Source organism: Aquarana catesbeiana, linkage group LG10, assembly GCF_042186555.1.
Source record: "Aquarana catesbeiana isolate 2022-GZ linkage group LG10, ASM4218655v1, whole genome shotgun sequence".
NCBI classification, from domain to species: domain Eukaryota; kingdom Metazoa; phylum Chordata; class Amphibia; order Anura; family Ranidae; genus Aquarana; species Aquarana catesbeiana.
In genome coordinates this window covers 196,293,910-196,313,817 of record NC_133333.1, presented here as the reverse complement: position 1 = coordinate 196,313,817, position 19,908 = coordinate 196,293,910, and the positions used below count along the sequence as shown (strand labels likewise).

At 44.7% G+C, this 19,908-nt stretch overlaps 1 protein-coding gene across 3 annotated transcripts in view; it reads right to left on the bottom strand.

Moving 5' to 3' along the window:
- The window catches only part of TTC12 (tetratricopeptide repeat domain 12), a 355,554-nt gene extending 344,211 nt beyond the window's left edge, over nt 1-11,343 (bottom strand). For all 3 annotated transcript variants that reach the window (XM_073603090.1, XM_073603091.1, XM_073603092.1), the window contains exon 1: nt 11,233-11,343. The gene's annotated coding sequence lies outside the window, so the exon portion shown is untranslated. The remainder of the gene's footprint in view (nt 1-11,232) is intronic.
- Between the last annotated feature and the right edge of the window lie 8,565 nt (nt 11,344-19,908).

The following is a 19,908-nucleotide window of genomic DNA, read 5'->3' as shown; positions in this document are numbered from 1 at the left end:
CAGAGGTGATTTAATGAGGTTCACTTGGGTCAATGAGTATATGAAGTTGTATGTGCGTATCCAGAACCTCCGCACTTTCGGGCATGTCCACCATATGTGGAATATGGTACCATCCATGCCTCCAGCATTTCTTTTAAATGATAAATGGTGTGAGATAAAGAAGTAGTGGTGGCCAAAGAAGTCTTTAAAGTGGTGTTCCGGCTGAAATTATACTTTTTAAATAAAAATACCCCTATAATACACAAGCTTAATGTATTCTAGTAAAGTTAGTCTGTAAACTAAGGTCTGTTTTGTTAGTTTATAGCAGTAGTTTGTTATTTTATAAAACTTACAGCAGGCAGTGGCCATCTTAAGTGTGTGCATCTGAAGCCAGACTGTATTTCTTCCTGGATCTCATCCTTGCAGATCTCGCACATGCTCAGTGCAGCACAAGCAGTGTAATAGGTTTCAGGTCAGGTTTCCATAGCAACGGCAGTGTCAGTTGCCACCCCTTCCCAGAAGGCATTGCAAACAGGAAATGATGTGATGGGCCACGGCCAGGGAGGAGGAAGTGAAAAATAAATACAGTAGATATATAGTAGGTGCTGAGAATAAAAATAAAAAAATATCCAATTCGTTTACAGTGCACAGTTTAGTGAGGGATGCTGAAGAGTTGTAAAAGTGGGTGGAACTCCACTTTAAGTACGCAGGAACGTTTATGTTTTTTGATCACTGGGAAAATGAAGAATCATAATAAGAAATAGGAAGAATTATACCTGAATTTCCATCACTGGAGCCTGGGGGCAAACAACTGCTAGTGTCTAAAACACCCCCTGCTAGGATCACTTCTTATACAGACCATTTCTTGTTTTAGTGGTCCAGTCTAAAGCCTCGTACACACAGTGTGATTGTTAGCCAACCGAGCGTCTGATTTTTGTCAAAAGAGCGTGTGCCAGGATCTTGTCTTGCATACTAATGGTACACAATTGTCGTGTGACAAACACGAACGTTGTGACGTACTACAAGGAATTTCTGCTCTTGAGCGCCACCCTTTGGGCCCCTTCTGCTAATTTCATGTTTGGTGAGCATTGATTCCGAGCATGCATGTTTGTACTTTCGACTTTTGTACACGGATTTGTGTACTGACCATGCAAAAATCAGATCTCAAGCCATTGTCTGCCAAAAATTTACTAGCCTGTCATCCAACATTCGTTGGCTGAAAGTTGGACAATAATTGAATAATTGTCAAAAGGAGCGTACCAACGGTAAGATTTTAGGACAACAGATTGTCAACAGACAATCCCCTGCCAACAATCTTACCGTGTGTAGGAGGCTTAAGGCTTCATTCACACCTGGGCGATTTGAATCGCGGGTGGAATCGCCGTGATTCTGCCCATGCTTCAAAATAGGGGAAGTGTTTGTGATGCCATTATTTCTCAATGGAACCTAAATGGTGCGATTTTGCCGCAATTGTCACCCGACACTTTGTGGCACAATCTCGCAAACAAAATTGCGGGATGTGCGCTGCCAAAAAGAAGTTCTGGAATGCTGCGCGACAAAATTACACCTCATTTGGGGTGCCATTGAGAAATAGTGTCCCGCAGTTTGCTGTGATTCTGAATCATGGGCAGAATCGCAACGATTTTAGCCATGATTCAAATCACCCAGGTGTGAATGGAGCCTTAGTATATTTAAAAAATATGTAAATAAGCTTATTTAGAATGTGTTTGTGATGGAGGAAAACATGTGTGCCCAGTAACCAAATAAAAAGTTCCTATTAGACTGCATGCACATCTGTGCAACACAAACTGATGTTTTTTTGCTCTTCTTTTGCATGTATGCTTTACAACAGTCTAGGGCAGCCCATTCAATTGATTAGACTGCCCTATGCATGAAAATGTGTCAAAGTAGCTTGTGTGTTCAATAATTTCCTGTTGAGATTATTAAAGTATTTTGAATCTGAATATCCCTTTTGGGTAGTGAGCCTCATGTGTTTTTACACTGCACATTTTGTTGTATGCCTGCTAAACGCATTTGAGGTGCCAATAAGGGTTATTAAGGTGGCATTAAGAATTAATGGCACCGCAAGTGGGATGCGCACTCTGGTATGTTCTTCACACGTTTCCAGGAAAGTGCATATAAATGAGTGTTTCTGTGTGTGTTCATGGGATCGTAAAGGTGCGAATGGGGTCTTAATCTCTGATGCCCATACTCTACCCTACTTAGAAGGAAATATGGCATGAGAGCAACTGATCACATAAGCAGTAGCTTTAGGATTTGGTGATTACTTGTAAAACCAGTAGGTCTCTGACTTTAAAAAATAGTCTATACCATTGAGAAAGTCCATTGGGCGCAACACTTGAGGTAGGTGGTGACGCAATCACGATGGGAGGAGCTGGGTAGAGCTTGTGAATGCCGGAATTTATCTGAGATATGCTGTTTTTGACCTCTGAAATGGGAGTGTATTTTACTTTGGAATAAATTATTATATGAGCGATCTACACTATGGGTCTTTTCTCTTATGTTTTATATGATTGGCAGCTCGCTGGGAGCTGTGGACTTTGAGTATCTAGACAGTAGAAGCAGTGCCACTATACTACTGTAAAGCGCTATTGACCTCTTCTTACTGGGGAGGTCTATTCAAGCAGATGAGAGGACACCAATAGGTGGGGGGAAGGGCAATGTGGTATGTGTTTTCTGTTAAGCCAAGATCTGTTCTGGTGGATAGGATTGCACAGTCACGAAGATCAATTATATTGGATTATTATGGACTTTTTTTATGGACTGATGTTTATGATTTATATGCATTTTTTCACATAATATGCGGTGTGTTATGCATCTGATGGCAATACGTATATTGTTTTAAGCACTATAGTCAGATACACTTATATATATATATTTATATATATTTCTACTTATATATAAATTTTTTTCTTTACACAGGAGAGGTGAGTGCTGCACTGTTTTTTATGAAATAGAATAAGTATATTGCTTAATCCAGCCAAACACTGGTAGAATGTTGTTAAAATGATTTAATTTGTAGAAATTTAAGAATGTGTGTTCAATTTTCTAATCATTAGTGGTATTTGTGTTTGACTATGGTAAAGAGAAAATGTGAAAGGAGCAGGATGGAAAATTTTTCCTTAAACACATTTTAAACCGCAAATGTGGTTTTTGTTCAGGAAAGTCCATTCACTCCAAAATCAAATGTTAAAAGCAATTTTTTAATATCACTAAACGATAAAGAGCGGTCTCAGCCTACATGTCTCCACCAACCCACACACCCCATGAGGGTGTGTGGGTTGGTGGAGACATGTAGGCTGAGGCTGCTCCTTTAACTTTTATTCACCTGGGCTGGTCTGAAATAGCAGCGATCCTTTCCTCTTTACATTGAATGTACTGCTGAGAATTTCATACAAATTTGTGGAATTATTCATACAAAAAGTAGGTTTCAAACTGTACTAGTGTATGACTGGAGCTTTAGTCCTGGTTCACACCTATGCAGAGCCGATCCTAGGGTCACAGACGCCTGGGTGCAGAAATATTTCTGCGCCCCCACGTGGGCGTGGTCATCTTACTAACTCCTCCCCTTTACAAATGTTTTTATGGCAATGACACAAACACAGACATGTTCTCCTAAGAAATCTTTGTTACCCTAGGATCCTCCCATGATCTTTTAACAATAAAGAAAATACAGGAAGAGTGTACACTAATGTGGGGGGGTCTCTCTGATGCACACAGAGAGGGCTTCTGTTAGAGAGTCTGTTAGAAAGAGACCCCAGACATACTGCCTACATACTACAGGAGATGGTCAGAGACTGCAGACACGATACAGAAGATGGTCAGAGACTGCAGACATAGTACAAGAGATGGTCAGATACTGCAGGCATATTACAGGAGATAGTCAGAGACTGCAGACATGATACAAGAGATGGTCAGAGACTGCAGACATGATACACGAGATGGTTAGAGAGTGCAGATACGATACAAGAGATGGCAAGAGATGGCAGACATGATACATGAGATGGTTAGAGACTGCATACATGATACAAGAGATGGTCAGAGGTGGCACACATACTACAGGAGATGGTCAAAGACGGCAGACATACTAGAGGAGATGATCAGAGACTGCAGATATGATACAGGAGATGGTCAGAGACTGCAGATAAGATACAAGAGATGGTTAGAGACTGCAGAAATGATTCAAGAGATGGTCAGAGATGGCAGACATACTACAGATGGTCAGAGACGGCAGACATACTAGAAGAGATGGTCAGAGACTGCAGATATGATACAGGAGATGGTCAGAGACTGCAGATATGATACAAGAGATGGTCAGGGATGGCAGACATACTACAGGAGATGGTCAGAGACGGCAGACATACTAGAAGAGATGGTCAGAGACTGCAGATATGATACAGGAGATGGTCAGAGACTGCAGATATGATACAAAAGATGGTCAGGGATGGCAGACATACTACAGGAGATGGTCAGAGACGGCAGACATACTAGAAGAGATGGTCAGAGACTGCAGATATGATACAGGAGATGGTCAGAGACTGCAGACATACTACAAGAAATGGTCAGAGACTGCAGACATACTACAAGAGATGGTCATAGACTGATGACATGATACAAGGAATGGTCAGAGACTGCGGAAATGATACAAGAGATCGATGCATCAAATGCAGCCTACCAGTGCCCGCCAAATGCAGCCTTATCAGTTCCCACCAAATGCAGCCTGCCAGTGCCCACCAATTGAAGCCTACCAGTGCTCACCAAAACCAGCCTACCAGTGCCCACCAATTGCAGCATACCAGTGTCCCCGGATCACACAGAGCGGCGACGATCTCTTGCTGTCACGGAGCTTGGATTTGACGGATTTGGATTTGACGGATTTGGATTTGAATCTCCTGGGCGGCCACTGTAACAAAGTTCTGCCTCCTAGACCGACTTGCGGCTCCTATGATACATGTCACACTGATTCAAATTCACTGCATTGCATCAATGTTCTGTCTATCTCACAGGAGCCTGTCTAAGAGGCGGGACTGTGTTTCAGCGCTGTCGGACATTTCAGACCAAAGCTCGCGTGGTGTGTGTGCAGTGGCGACTCTAGGAACAATATATGGGGGGGAGGGGCACATAAGATACCACAGTCAAAGCTGGGGTGGCATTCATAATTTTCGCCCTGGTGTCAGCGGACACACTATTAATCCCCAGGACTGGTCACAGCGGACGTACTATTAACCCCCAGCACTGGTGTCAGTGAACACACTATTAACCCCCAGCAATGGTCACAGCGGACGCACTATTAACCCCCAGCACTGGTGTCAGTGGATGCATTATTAACCCTCAGTAGGGATGAGCTCCGAGTTTGAGTCGAACTCATGTTCAACTCGAACATCGGCTGTTCGCCAGTTCGCTGAACAGCGAACAATTTCGGGTGTTTGCAGCAAATTCGAAAGCCAAGGAACACCCTTTAAAAGTCTATGGGAGAAATCAAAAGTGCTAATTTTAAAGGCTTTTATGCATGGTATTGTCATAAAAAGTGTTTGGGGACCTGGGTCCTACCCCAGGGGACATGGATCAATGCAAAAAAAAGTTTTAAAAACTGCAGTTTTTTCGGGAGCAGCGATTTTAATAATGCTTAAAGTGAAACAATAAAAGTGTAATATTCCTTTAAATTTCGTACCTGGGGGGTGTCTATAGTATGCCTGTACAGGGGCGCATGTTTCCCGTGTTTAGAACAGTCCCTGCACAAAATGACATTTCAAAGGAAAAAAAGTCATTTAAAACTACTCACGGCTATTAATGACTTGCCGGTCCGACAATACACATAAAAGTTCATTGATAAAAACGGCATGGGATTTCCCCACAGGGGAACCCCGAACCAATATTTAAAAAACATGGCACATGGATCCCCCTAAATTCCATACCAGGCCCTTCAGGTCTGGTATGGATATTAAGGGGAAGCCCGTACCAAAATTTTTTTTTTTAAATGGCATCGGGGTCCCCCTTAAAATCCATACCAGACCCTTCAGGTCTGGTATGGATTTTAAGGTGAACCCCATGCCAAAACATAAAAAAAAAAAAAATGGTGTGGGGTCCCCCCAAAAAATTCATACCAGACCCTTACCCGAGCACACAACCTGGCAGGCCGCAGGAAAAGAGGGGGGGGGGACGAGACAGCGCCCCCCCTCCTGAACCGTACCAGGCCACATGCCCTCAACATTGGGAGGGTGCTTTGAGGTAGCCCCCAAAGCACCTTGTCCCCATGTTGATTAGGACAAGGGCCTCATCCCCACAACCCTTGGCCGATGGTTGTGGGGGTCTGCAGGTGGGGGGCTTATTGGAATCTGGAAGCCCCCTTTAACAAGGGGATCCCCAGATCCTGCCCCCCTGTTTGAAATGGTAATCATTTCATGAAAAAAGTGTCAAAATTTTAAAAATGTCAAGAGACAGTTTTTGACAATTCTTCTTCTTTCCATCTTCTTCAGGTCTTCTTCAATGTCGATCCTTCGATGTCAGCTATTCCTATCATTGTAAAGCAGAATTCACCAAGCGTTGGATTGTTCACCCACTAATAGGGAACATGAGCTGGGTTTAGACCGTCGTGAGACAGGTTAGTTTTACCCTGCTGATGACGTGTTGTCGCAATAGTAATCTTTTTCATGTTTAAATACAACAACTTGTGTGTCCCCAAGTTCAGAAAGTACATACTGTCACAATGTCCTAGCTCTTCTGAAGTAGGTGCCATTAGTCTGGGCAAGGCTGTGGCACAAACCGTTTTACAGGGGGGGGGGGCAGGGTCACCCATTACGTAACCGGGTGACCCCGGCCTTTCTGATGTCACAGGGAAAGTCATAGGGAAGTCCCTGTCAAGTCCCCGTGCGACAGAGGGGACCCCGCCCGGTGAACCTGCCCTCCTTTATATAAAAAGTGTCAGAAGAAGAGAAGCGTCACACAGCGGGAGCCTCCCATGGATGCGGAGCAGCCCAAGAACAAAGCGGGGAAGAAGACGCCGCGGAGGAAGATGCTGGATGAGAACACCAGAGCAAGAAGCAGAGAATCAGAGGAAGAACCAAATGAAGAAGAAGATGGAGGAAGAAACCAAAGCAAGGAAGAAGGAAGAAGACCCGAAGAAGATGGAAAGAAGAAGACTTTAAATAAAGGAATTGTCAAAAACTGTCTCTTGTCATTTTTAACATTTTTGACTTTTTTTGTGGAATGGTAGGGGTACTTTTATACCCCATTACCATTTCACAGAGCGGGGGCAGGATCTGGGGGTCCCCTTGTTAAAGGGGGCTTACAGATTCCGATAAGCCCCCCGCCCGCAGACTCCCACAACCACCGGCCAAGGGTTGTGGAGATGAGGCCCTTGTCCTCATCAACATGGGGACAAGGTGCTTTGGGGGCTACCTCAAAGCACCCTCCCAATGTTGAGGGCATGTGGCCTGGTACGGTTCAGGAGGGGGGGCGCTATCTTGTCCCCCCTCTTTTCCTGCAGCCTGCTAGGTTGCGTCTCAGATAAGGGTCTGGTATGGATTTTTGGGGGGACCCCACGCCATGTTTTTTTAAATCTTGGCACGGGGTTCCCCTTAATATCCATACTAGACCTGAATTTTGGGGGAACCCCACGCCATTTTTTTTTTAAATTTTGGTTCGGGGTTCCCCTGTGGGGAAATCCCATGCCATTTTTATCAATGAACTTTTATGCGTAAGTGTAATTCATTAATAGCCGCAAGTAGTTTTAAATTACTTTGTTTCCTTTGAAATGTCATTTTGCTGTCAGACTGTTCTAAACACAGGAAACATGTGCCGCTTTACAGGCATACTATAAACACCCCCCAGGTTTTAAAGGAATATTACACTTTTATTGTTTCACTTTAAGCATTATTAAAATCACTGCTCCCGAAAAAACGGACTTTTTAAAACTTTTTTTTGCATTGATACATGTCCCCTGGGGCAGGACCCAGGTCCCCAAACACTTTTTATGACAATAACTTGCATATAAGCCTTTAAAATTAGCACTTTTGATTATTCATGTTCGAGTCCCATAGACTTTAACGGTGTTCGCGTGTTCAAACAAATTTTTTGCCTGTTCGCATATTCTGGTGCGAACCGAACAGGGGGGTGTTTGGCTCATCCCTAACCCTCAGCACTGATCTCAGTGGATGCAATATTAACCCCCAACATGGGTCTCAGCAGACGCACTATTTACCCCCAATACTGGTCTCAGTGGACGCACTATTAACCCTCAGCACTGGTCTCAGCGGACACACTATTAACCCCCATCACTGGTCTCAGTAGACGCACTATTAACCTCCAACACGGGTCTCAGCAGGCGCACTTTTAACCCACAACACTGGTCTCAGTGGACGCACTATTAACCCCCAGCATGGGTCTCAGCGGACGCACTTTTAACCCCAACACTGGTCTCAGCGGATGCACTATTAACCCTCAACACAGGTCTTAGTGGATGCACTATTAACCCCCGACACTGGTCTCAGCGTATGCACTATTAACCTTCAGCACTGGTCTCAGCGGACGCACTATTAACCTCCAACACAGGTCTCAGAGGATGTACTTTTAACCCCCAACACTGGTCTCAGTGGACACACTATTAACTCCCATCACTGGTGTCAACGGACGCACTATTAACCCCTAGCACAGGTCTCAGCAGACGCACTATTAACCCCCAACACTGGTCTCAGCAGACGCACTATTAACCTCCAACGCGGGTCTCAGCGGACGCACTTTTAACCCCCAACACTGCTATCAGTGGACGCACTATTAACCCCCAACATGGGTCTCAACGGACGGACTATTAACCTCCAGCACTGGTCTCAGTGGACGCACTAATAACCCCCAGCACTGGTCTCAGAGGACATGCTATTAACCCCCAGTACTGGTCTCAGGGGACATGCTATTAACCCCCAACACAGATCTCACCGGACGCACTATTAACCCCCAACACTGGTCTCAGCGGACACACTAATAACCCCCAGCACTGGTCTCAGCGGACACACTAATAACCCCCAGCACTGGTCTCAGTGGACTCACTATTAACTCCCAACACTGGTCTCAGCGGACGCACTATTAACCCCCAGCATGGGTCTCAGCGGACACACTATTAACCCCCCAACACTGTTCTCAGCGGACACACTATTAACCCCCAGCACTGGTCTCAGCGGATGCACTAATAACCCCCAGCACTGGTCTCAGGCAACACACTATTAACCCCCAGCACGGGTCTCAGTGGACTCACTATTAAATACATTTACTGTAGGTAAATACATGTAATATATACAATATACAGTATAGCCCAAAACTGCATAAAACTATCACAAGGGAGCTTGTTCACCTCTTGTAATAGCAATAAAGTTAAATGAAAAAAGTTTAAAAATAAAGAAATATAATAATTAAAAAAAAAGTAACCTAAAAGCACCCCCATCCCACTGTGCTCACAGCAAATGAAAAAGAGCATGTACAGTAGGTCAGGCACGCATATGTAAATGGGGATTTTACCAAACATGCGAGATAGCACTGCAGACATTGGAGTGACAGCAATAATTCTAGTCCCAAAGCTCACTTTTAACTCTAAACTGATAAAGCTTTTAAAGGGTCATCTAAGGACACTTTTGAGTTTCCGTTCATTTCACAGTCGTGCACAATTTTAAATCTTGACATGTTTGCCATGTATTTACTTAACCACTTCAGTCACAGAAGGATTTACCCCCTTCCTGACCAAGTCATTTTTTGCGATACATCACTGCGTTATTTTAACTGACAATTGCGTGGTTGTGCGACGTTATACACAAACAAAATTGATGTCCTCTTTTTCCCACAAATAGAGCTTTCTTTTGGTGGTATTTGATTTTTTGCGCTATAAACAAAACAAGAGCAACAATTTTGAAAAACAACAATATTTTTTACTTTCTGCTATAAAACATATCCAATAAAAATATGAAAAAAAATAAAATTTCTTCATCAGTTTAGGCCAATTTGTATTCTACTACATATTTTTGGCAAAAAAAATCCCAATTAGCATATATTAATTGGTTTTAGGGACTTTTTTTTACTAGTAATGGTGGCGATCAGCGATTTTTGGCTGGACTACGACACTGTGGAGGACAAATGCACTGACACTGTACAAATGACACTGGCAAGGAAGGGGAAAGGGTTAACATCAGGGGCGATCAAAGAGTTAAATGTGTTCCCTATGTGTGCTTTCTAACTGTGCGGGGGATGCTGACACTAGACAACAAGAGAGATCGGTGTTCCTGATTAGTAAGAATCACAGATCTCTCTCTTCCTCTGTGACAGACTTATTTACATAGGCAAACCACCATTCTGTTGTTCCCCCGAACGATTGCGGGTGGTTTGGCTGATTGACTCCCACCGTGTCCAATCGGGAGCGTGTCCAAGGGGCGTGCCCCAGACCAGGAAGTGCAAACAATGTACAGGTACATTGTTTTGCGCAGCCGGGCTGCCCTGCAGTATATGTAAGTAGTTATTGCAACATCGTCTTTTATACTTTACCAAAAAATTGGGTATTATATTGTGTTTGTGTGCATTCAAATCATCCCAGTGTATTATTTCCTGAAAATTTGCATTTGATAAATGGCTGCGTAAATATCTCGTGGCATCACAAATTGAAACCACCATCATTTTTTTCTCCAGAGCTTCTGTTTTCAGAAAATACTTAATGTTTGTGGATTCTAAGTAATTTCCTAGCAACAAATGCTGTTTTTAACATGTATTTAACAAATTTTAAAAAATTGCCTCTGTAGGTAAATCGCTGAGCATGCTTTAATATGCATTACATTTTTTAACATGCATTAGCACATACTTTATATGTGCTGTGGTACAACACAACTTATTTTTACTTGCATCCCAACACATAAATGCAGTTTAAAAAAAAAAAATCCATATAAAACCCTATAATGTACAGATACTCTGCTCTGTGTTTAAAAAAAAGAAAGTTACACAATGTGCAGCAATACTCAAAAAATCCAAACAAAAGCCTTTGTCCTTAAAATATTGTGCATTTTTACATATTATTTGAACAGCTGAACCTAATATCTGAATTGTGGTATATACACAAACTGGAGTAGACCTTAGAAAGATCCTACCTTCAGGGTTTCAATGCAAATACTCCAAATAACCAATGTTATCAAAGTTTGAAAATGAAGTGTAATAACAAAAATAACAAAAATATATATAAGTACCTGAAATAAATAAAACATATACCTGATCTTGCAGTAGCAGTATTAGTTTCCTGTGTACATGCGAGCAGAAACTTCTCTAAGCATGCTGCAAGCCCAGGACCTAGGAGACTGTTGTTGCTTAGCAACAGGTAAACAAAGTAGAAGCGTGCTGCTGCATTACAAAGTACTCCCCTCCCTCAACTGCATTCCCTTTGCAGACACACCTTCTTCTGAATACATCAATGCAAAGCATTAGAGAACACGTGCCTCATGGCTGTATTGTGGTTAGCCTGTGTGTCTATACACATGTATAATATGAAGATCAGAGCACCAGGGGTAGAACAGACAGGGGTGATCATTGCACCGGAGGGAGTAATAAGCAGTGAATGAATTCTTATTATGTGGAAGATTACTGCACAATGCGGCATATCATACTCTCACCAAAAAAGACTGAGGGGCACTTCAACATTAACACACTGTACCCCCAGGTAGAAGGAATGGGATCCCCTAAAACCAAGATAGGGCAGAGACTGAACAAGAGGTCATTCACACTGCATTAACACTAAATAAGCTGCAATGTGCAGAAAATACTGTGGGTTCCGTTTGCATTTTACTTAAAACATATTGTACACTGTGCATTATGCTGTGACGAATTTTGACACACATGCATTTTAACCACGTGCCCACTGGGCACTTAAACACCCTTCCTAACCAGACCAATTTTCAGCGCTCTCACATTTTGAATGACAATTACTCAGTCAGGCAACACTGTACCTATATGAAATGTTTGTCCTTTTTTTCACACAAATAGTGCTTTCTTTTGGTGGTATTTAGTCTCCACTAGGGTTTTTATTTTTTGCGCTATAAATGGAAAAAAAAAAAAAAAAAAAAAAATTTGTAAAAAAAAATTTTTGTTTCTGTTATAAAAAAAATTGCAAATTAGTACATTTTCTTCATAAATTATGGCCAAAATTTATACTGCTACATATCTTTGGTAAAAATAACCCAAATAAGTGCATATTATTTGGTCTGTGTTATAGACTCTACAAGCTGTGGTGCCGATCATTGAAAATTGATTACACCTGATATACTGAAGGCCTATCTCATTTCTTGAGACCCTAACATGCCAGGACAGTACAAATACCCCCTAAATTACATTTTTTTAGAAAGTAGACCGTCCAAGATATTTCGTAAGAGGCATGGTGAGTTTTTTGAATTTTTTTTTTTTTTTCACAAAATTATCATATTAACAGGTTATTTATCACACACAGTACATGCATACTTGCAATTACACCCCCAAATATATTCTGCTACTCATCCTGAGTACGGCAATGCCACATGTGTGAGACTTTTACACAGCTTGGCCACATAAAGAGGCCCAACATGCAGGGAGCACCATCAGGCATTCTAGGGACATAAATTACACATATAGTTTCTTGACTACCTATTACAAATTTGAAGGCCCTGGAGCACCAGGACAATGGAAACACCCAAAAAAATGACCCCATTTTGGAAAGTAAACACCCCAACATATATTCTATGAGGCATAATGAGGTCTTTTAAACATGTCATTCTTTTCCACAAGTTTTTGGAAAATGTGGAAAGAAAATTAAAATGCTTTTTTTTTTTTTTTTTTTTTTTTTTTTACACAAAGTTGTCCATTTGTAAGATATTTCTAACACATAGCATGTACATAGCAAAAATTATGCCGCAAAATAGGTTCTGCTACTCCTCCTGAGTATGGTGATACCACATGTGTGAGACTTTTACACAGCCTGGCCACATACAGACCCAACATGCGGGGAACATCAGATGTTCTAGGGACATACATTTCAAATCTAATTTGACTACCTATTACACTTTTGTGAGGCACTGATGGGCACTGTAGTGGCATGGATGTGGCACACATGAGCAGAGCACTGATGTGGCATGGATGAGAACTGATGTGGCATGGATGAGCACTGATGTGGCGCCTATGTGGCATGGATGTGGCACTGATGAGAACTGATGTGGCATGGATGAGCACTGATGTGGCATGGATGTGGCACATGAGTTTGACTCGAACATTGGCTGTTCATGCGTTCGTCAAAATACGAACATTATGGGGTGTTCGTGCCAAATTCGAGCAGCGTGTCAAGCCCCATAATGCCCGGCGACATCGCAGTGCATTGCTGTATGATGATTGGCAAAGCATGCACTATGACCCGCATGCTTTGGTCAATCACAGCGCAGTCAGCAAAGAGAGCCATAATTGGCCAAAGGCAGGGTGCTCAGGGGGTTAAGTCCACGCCCCACACTATATAAGGCCGCCTGCACGTCAGCCCTGTGTGGTGTGTTGCTGGCGCTAACCGAAAGAGAGAGTGTCATTTCATTTAGTTTGAGCAGGCAGGCGATTTAGTTAGCTGTAGTGTATTTTTTATATATATATATATATATATATATATATATATATATATATATATATATATATATATATATATATATATACACACACAGTCAGTCTTGTGTGTGTAGATAGATAGATAGATATCCACTGTATCCAGTTTAGCTAGATCTGACTGCAGTCTGTTCCTGGTGTACTGTTTCTAATATAGGCAGGCAGGTGATTCAGTTAGCTGCAGTGTATTTAATATATATATATATATATATATATATATATATATATATATATATATATATATATATATATATATATATATATATATATATATATATATATATATATATATATATATATATATATATATATATATATATATATATATATATATATACACACAGTCTACTACATATATCCACTGCATTCTAGTCTAGCCAAGCCTATATCTGACTGCAGGCCATTCCTGGTGTACATTTTCAAATACACTTTCAGGCAGGCAGGCAGGTGATTCAGTGATCTGCAGTGCATTAAATATATATACAGTCTCCTACATATATATATCCACTGCATTCCAGTCTAGCCAAGCCTATATCTGACTGCAGGCCATTCCTGGTGTACATTTTCAAATATACTTTCAGGCAGGCAGGTGATTCAGTGATCTGCAGTGCATTAAATATATATATACAGTCTCCTACATATATGTATCCACTGCATTCTAGTCTAGCCAAGCCTATATATGACTGCAGGCCATTCCTGGTGTACTTTTTCTAGTAAACTTGAGGCAGTGTTTTGTTAATAAAATTTTACAGCATGTCTGGAAGGCCACCAAGGAGAGGCAGATGCTCACAGGCCACTAAAAGAGGGCAAGCAGGCTCTGTGTCTACAGCCAACAGTGCTAGTCGTGGACCCTTGTGCATCCTCAGCATGTGACCGTGGGGCATGCTTGTCCTTTTTTTCGGCAGCTGGCCGTGTTGATCCACAACATGCAGAAGAGTTGGTAGAGTGGATAACTAAGCCGTCCTCATCCTCCTCATCCTCTGTCACCCAGGCTCAGAGTAGTTTGCCTGCCAATGCAGCTGCCAAAGGGGCCTATTCCATTGGCTCAATGTCATCAGTCACTCCTTCCCTAGCCCCACCATCATGCATGGAGGAGTCCCCCGAACTGTTCGACCACAGTGTCGGGTACATGCTGCAGGAGGATGCGCAGCATTTTGAAGGCTCCAATGATGGTACCCAGGTTGAGGAAGGCAGTAACGTGAGCCCAGAGAGAGGGGGTGCCCAAGAAGGACAAGAAACTGGCAGTCATGTTCCCCCAGCTGCAGCATACTGCCAGGTTTGCTCCAGTGACAAGGAGGGAGGGGATGATGAGGTCACTGACTCTACGTGGGTGCCTGATAGAAGAGATGAGGAGGAGGCACATCTCCAGTGAAGCAGGATGCCCTCCAGGGGCCAGTTTAAGGGCAGCCACCCGACTGCATCACACCGCAGAGATTTGCAAGGGTGCTGCTGACTTTCCACGTATTTTGAAAAGTTCTTTGGTGTGGGCCTTTTTTGATACGTGTGCAGCAGATCGCACCGTTGCTGTTTGCAACATATGTCTGAAGTGTATCAAGTGTGGCCAAAACAGCAGCCGCTTGGGCACCACATACTTGACTAGACATAAGTCGACCTCCCAGGCAGTCCATTGGCAACAGTGCTTAAAAGACCCACATCAAAGAACAAGGCAGACCTCTACTTGCTCCTCATCAGCTGGGATCTCCAACTCCACTATACTTTCAGCCCTCTCAGAAACCTGCACTGAGAGGAATGAAGGTGTAGAATTAGGTATGCCAATACTTGTGGGCAATCTGCTATTGCTACACCAACATCTGATTGTAGCAGGAAAATTTCCCTACCCCAGTTGCTAATCCGTAGAAAGAAATTCGGTCCCAGCCATCCACATGCTCAACGGCTGAATGCTAGCTTGGCTAAATTGCTAGCACTCCAACTGCTGCCTTTTCAGCTGGTAGACTCTGCCCCCTTTTGTGAATTTGTGGAATGTGCGGTAGCTCAGTGGCAGGTCCCCCAACGCCATTTCTTTTCATGGAAGGCCATTCCGGCTCTCTACCGGCATGTGGAAGGCAATGTCTTGGCCTCGTTGGACAGGGTGGTCAGCGGTAAGGTGCATATTACCGCTGACTCATGGTCCAGCAGGTATGGACAGGAACGTTACCTTTCTTTAACAGCACACTGGGTAACTCTGCTGGCAGCTGGGAAGGATGCAGGACAGGGTGCAGTATTGTTGGAGCTTGTTCCGCCACCATGCCTCCAAAATGCTAGTAGTAGTGATTCTGCCACACCTCTCTACTCCACCCCCTCCTCTTCTTCTTCCTCTATTCACTCTTCCTCTGCAGATTTGTCCTCGAAAACCAGCGGTGCTCCGTAAGCGTTCAAGGGGCTACGCAAGCACTCAGGCAAAAAGATGCCATGCGGTGCTTGAGTTGGTCTGCTTAGGGGACAGGAGCCACATTGGGGCAGAGATTCTGTCAGCTCTACAGTGGCAGACTCAGAGGTGGTTGACGTCATGCCAGCTTCAGCCAGGAATGGTGGTTTGCAACAATGGCACCAACCTCCTCTCCGCCCTCCGACAGGAACACTTGACCCATGTTCCCTGTTTGGCTCACATCCTTAATTTGGTGGTGCAGAGGTACCCGGGCTTACAGAATCTCCTGAGGCAGGCCAGGTAAGTCTGTGGGAATTTCTGCCAGTCATATAATGCCAGTGCTCGGCTGACTGACCTTCAAAAGCAATGCAACCTGCCCAAGAACCGCCTCATTTGTGACATGCCCACCGGGTGGAACTCAACGTTGGTAATGCTGCAGCGGCTGCACACGCAGCAGAGTGCCATCAATGAGTACCTGTGTAAGTATGGCATCAGGGCAGGGTCAGGGGAGCCTGGCTTTTTTTCACCATGCCAGTGGCTACTGATCAAGTATGCATGTGCTGTCCTGTCACCATTTGAGGAGGCCACGAGGATGGTGAGCAGTGACAGTGCATGCATCAGTGATACTGTCCCTCTTGTCTTCCTGTTGGAGCACACGCTTCATGGAATAATGGACAGGGCACTTGAGGCAGAACAGAGGGAGGAAGAGGAGGACTTCCTTACCTCTCAAGGCTGCCTTTATCCAGATCACACAGGAAGAGGACGAGGAGGAGGATGAGGATTGTGTCAGCGTGGAGGTGGAGCCTAGCACTCAGCATCAGCAGCAGTCTTCAAGGGATCGTTTTCAGTCCCCAGAAACCCATGGACTTGTACGTGGCTGGGAGGAGGTGGCTGTGGATCATGTCATCCTTAATGACCCAGAGGACTCGAATGCCTCAGCAAACCTTCACTGCATGGCCTCCCTGATCCTGCAAAGCCTGCGAAAGGACCCTTGGATTCGTGGTATGAAGGAGAGGGATTATTACTGACTGGCAACCCTTCTTGATCCACGTTACAGGGGTAAGGTTGCGGAACTTATCCAGCCTTCGCAGAGGGAGCAGAGGATGAAACATCTTGCAGAAAGATTTTTGCAATGCGTTTCCAGAGCCTGGGAGGTTACAATTTCCTGGTCCTCCTGGACAACATGTTGCTGAGGCTTCGGTCAGCCACAAAAGGAGCGGTGGAGAAGGTGGCCGTCTGACCAATGAGTTCAGACAATTCTTTAGTCCGCAGCCCCAAGGTCTGATCGGTTCCAGCAACCATCACCAGCATCTGATTTACATGGTGCAGGAATACCTTGGGGCAAGATCAGACTTGGAGACCTTTCCAACCAAAAATCCACTGGGTTACTGAGTCTTGAGGATGGATCACTGGCCAGAGCTTGCACAATATGCAATTGAGCTACTGGCCTGTCCTGCATCCAGTGTTCTTTCTGAACGCACATTCAGTGCTGCTGGAGGCTTTGTAACCCATCACAGAGTGCGCCTGTCCACAGACTTAGTTGATCGGCTCACCTTCATAAAAATGAATCAGTCTTGGATCACCAGCTACCAAGCACCTGATGCTGATGTAACCGATTAATTTTTCTATGAATGTGGGATCCCTTGAAGACTGCCTATGCTGAGTGACTATCCTGTTATGCTGAGTGACTATCCTATTCCCCCTCAATGTTCATGTTGATAACATCTAAGAACATTTTTGTTTTGGGGCACCACCACCACTGCCTAAGGCCCAATTTCTGCCCCTGTTTAACAGAGGCATGTAATTACAATTTTTTGATTCTGTAATATTTCACAGCAGGGCTCATTCCTGCGCTCAACTAGAGTATCTGTGAGGGGTTACAGTGTTGTGGCACCACCACCAGTGCCTAAGGCCCAATTTTTCAGGGGCATATAATTAAAATTTTTGCTGTAATATTTTGCAGCAGGGCTCGTTCCTGCGCTCAACAACAGAATCTGTGAGGGGTTACAGTATTGTGGCACCACCACCACTGCCTAAGGCCCAACAGGGGTTTAACAGGGGCGTTGTCAGAGAAGTGTCTTCTCCAGCCGCATTCACCATGTCCCTGTATGCGTGCGCGGTAAATTGGCACTCTGGCGATGGAACGGCGTGCGATAGCACATGGGTGCGCGCGGCAACTTGTGCACACCCACCGTGACACTCTGTCGGGGCTATTTAAATCGGCTCCAGCACCCAGACGGGTTGCTGGTTTGTCGTCAGCTCCTGTTAGTTCCTGTTTCCTGTTTATGCTTACCTGATCCTCTGTTGTGACCCGGACTGTTCTCACCACGCTACTTCTCTCCTGGATTGACCCTCGGCCTGTTTAACAGACTTCTTCTGCTTGCCACCAGTGTTTGACCCTCGGCCTGTTTAACGAACTTGCTCTGCCTACCACCAGTGTTTGACCCCCGGCCTGCTTGTATGGACTTGCCTTGCCTATTACTTGTGTTTGACCCTCTGCTTGCTTACAGTTTTGTCTACTCCACCCAGGGGACGGGGTTCGCGTAGTTGCAAGGGCGGACCGCTCTCGGCATCTTGGCCTCGGTAAGTACTCTCCTTGCCAGTACAAACCAGCCAGATGTCTGAGGCCGACAGAGCGCATTCCTCTCTAGAGATCCTGTGCCAGCAGGTCTCCGCTCTCACTGATGCAGTCCAGAAACTACAGGAAGGCTATACTCAAATTGACAGGCGCCTTCAGCAACTATCCTGTCCACCACTACCTGCAGCCGCAGCTCCCGCACCTTCTAGTGGGGCCTCCGCCCCTCAGCCCACTGCAAGCTCAACAGTAGTTATGGCGCTCCCTGAGCTCAGGGTCCCTACACCTGAGTGCTTCTCAGGAGATTGTAAAAAATACAGGGCCTTCAAGAATGCCTGCTCTCTCTACCTGGCCCTCCAGCCCAGGACTTTCTTTCTTTTCTCCCTTCTAGAAGGGAGATAACAAGCCCAGGGGTTTGTTATCTCCCTTCTAGCTGAGGAGCCACAAGCTTGAGCCCACAGTCTGATGGAACAAAGGAGCCACGTCTTGAATTCTATTGATACCTTCTTTGAGAGCATGGCACAACTTTATGATGATCCGCAGCGCACTGCCACAGCTGAAGAAACCCCGCATAATCTATCCCACGGGAGAAGGCTCATAGAGGATTACACAGTAGAATTCCACAAGTGGGCAGCCGACACGGGTTGGAATGAGCCTGCCTTGAGGTACCAATACCGTCAAGGTCTGTCTGAGGTCCTTAAGGATGAATTGGCTAGGATAGAAACCCCAGCCTCTCTAGAGGAGCTAATCCAGTCAGCCACCAAGCTGGATAGGCATCTACGTGAGCAGCGCTCAGAACGTTTTTAAGGGCCGTGACCTAGTTGGACACCCTCCAGGCCAATGTCTATCCATTCTCCATCTCCAACTGCTGCCACCTCCTCGACTCCTGAAGCCGAGCCCATGCAACTGGGACTGGTCCGTGCTCCTCTGACTCCTGAAGAGAGGCAACGCAGACGCCAAATCCAATCTGTGCCTGTACTGTGGAGGTTCTGGTCATTTCCTCCGCAGCTGCCCAGTAAGGCCTAGTAAGTCGTACCTGCAAAACACTGTGAATTGCCAAGCCATTGGTATACCCAAGACTTATGTTTCTCTCCTTATCTCTCTACAGCTACCGGAAGAGGAAACCCGTCTGCCAGCTATAATTGATTCCGGAGCTTGTAGCTGCTTCCTAGACATCTCGCTGGCCCAAAATCTACATATTCCTCTTCAGGCTAAAGCCCAAAGTCTCCTGGTACATTTGGCTGATGGGTCTCTTCCCTGTTCTGGACCCATCACCCGAGAAACCAAGCCCATCCTTACCTCCACTGACTCAGGCCATCAAGAGTTTCTACGTTTTGATCTC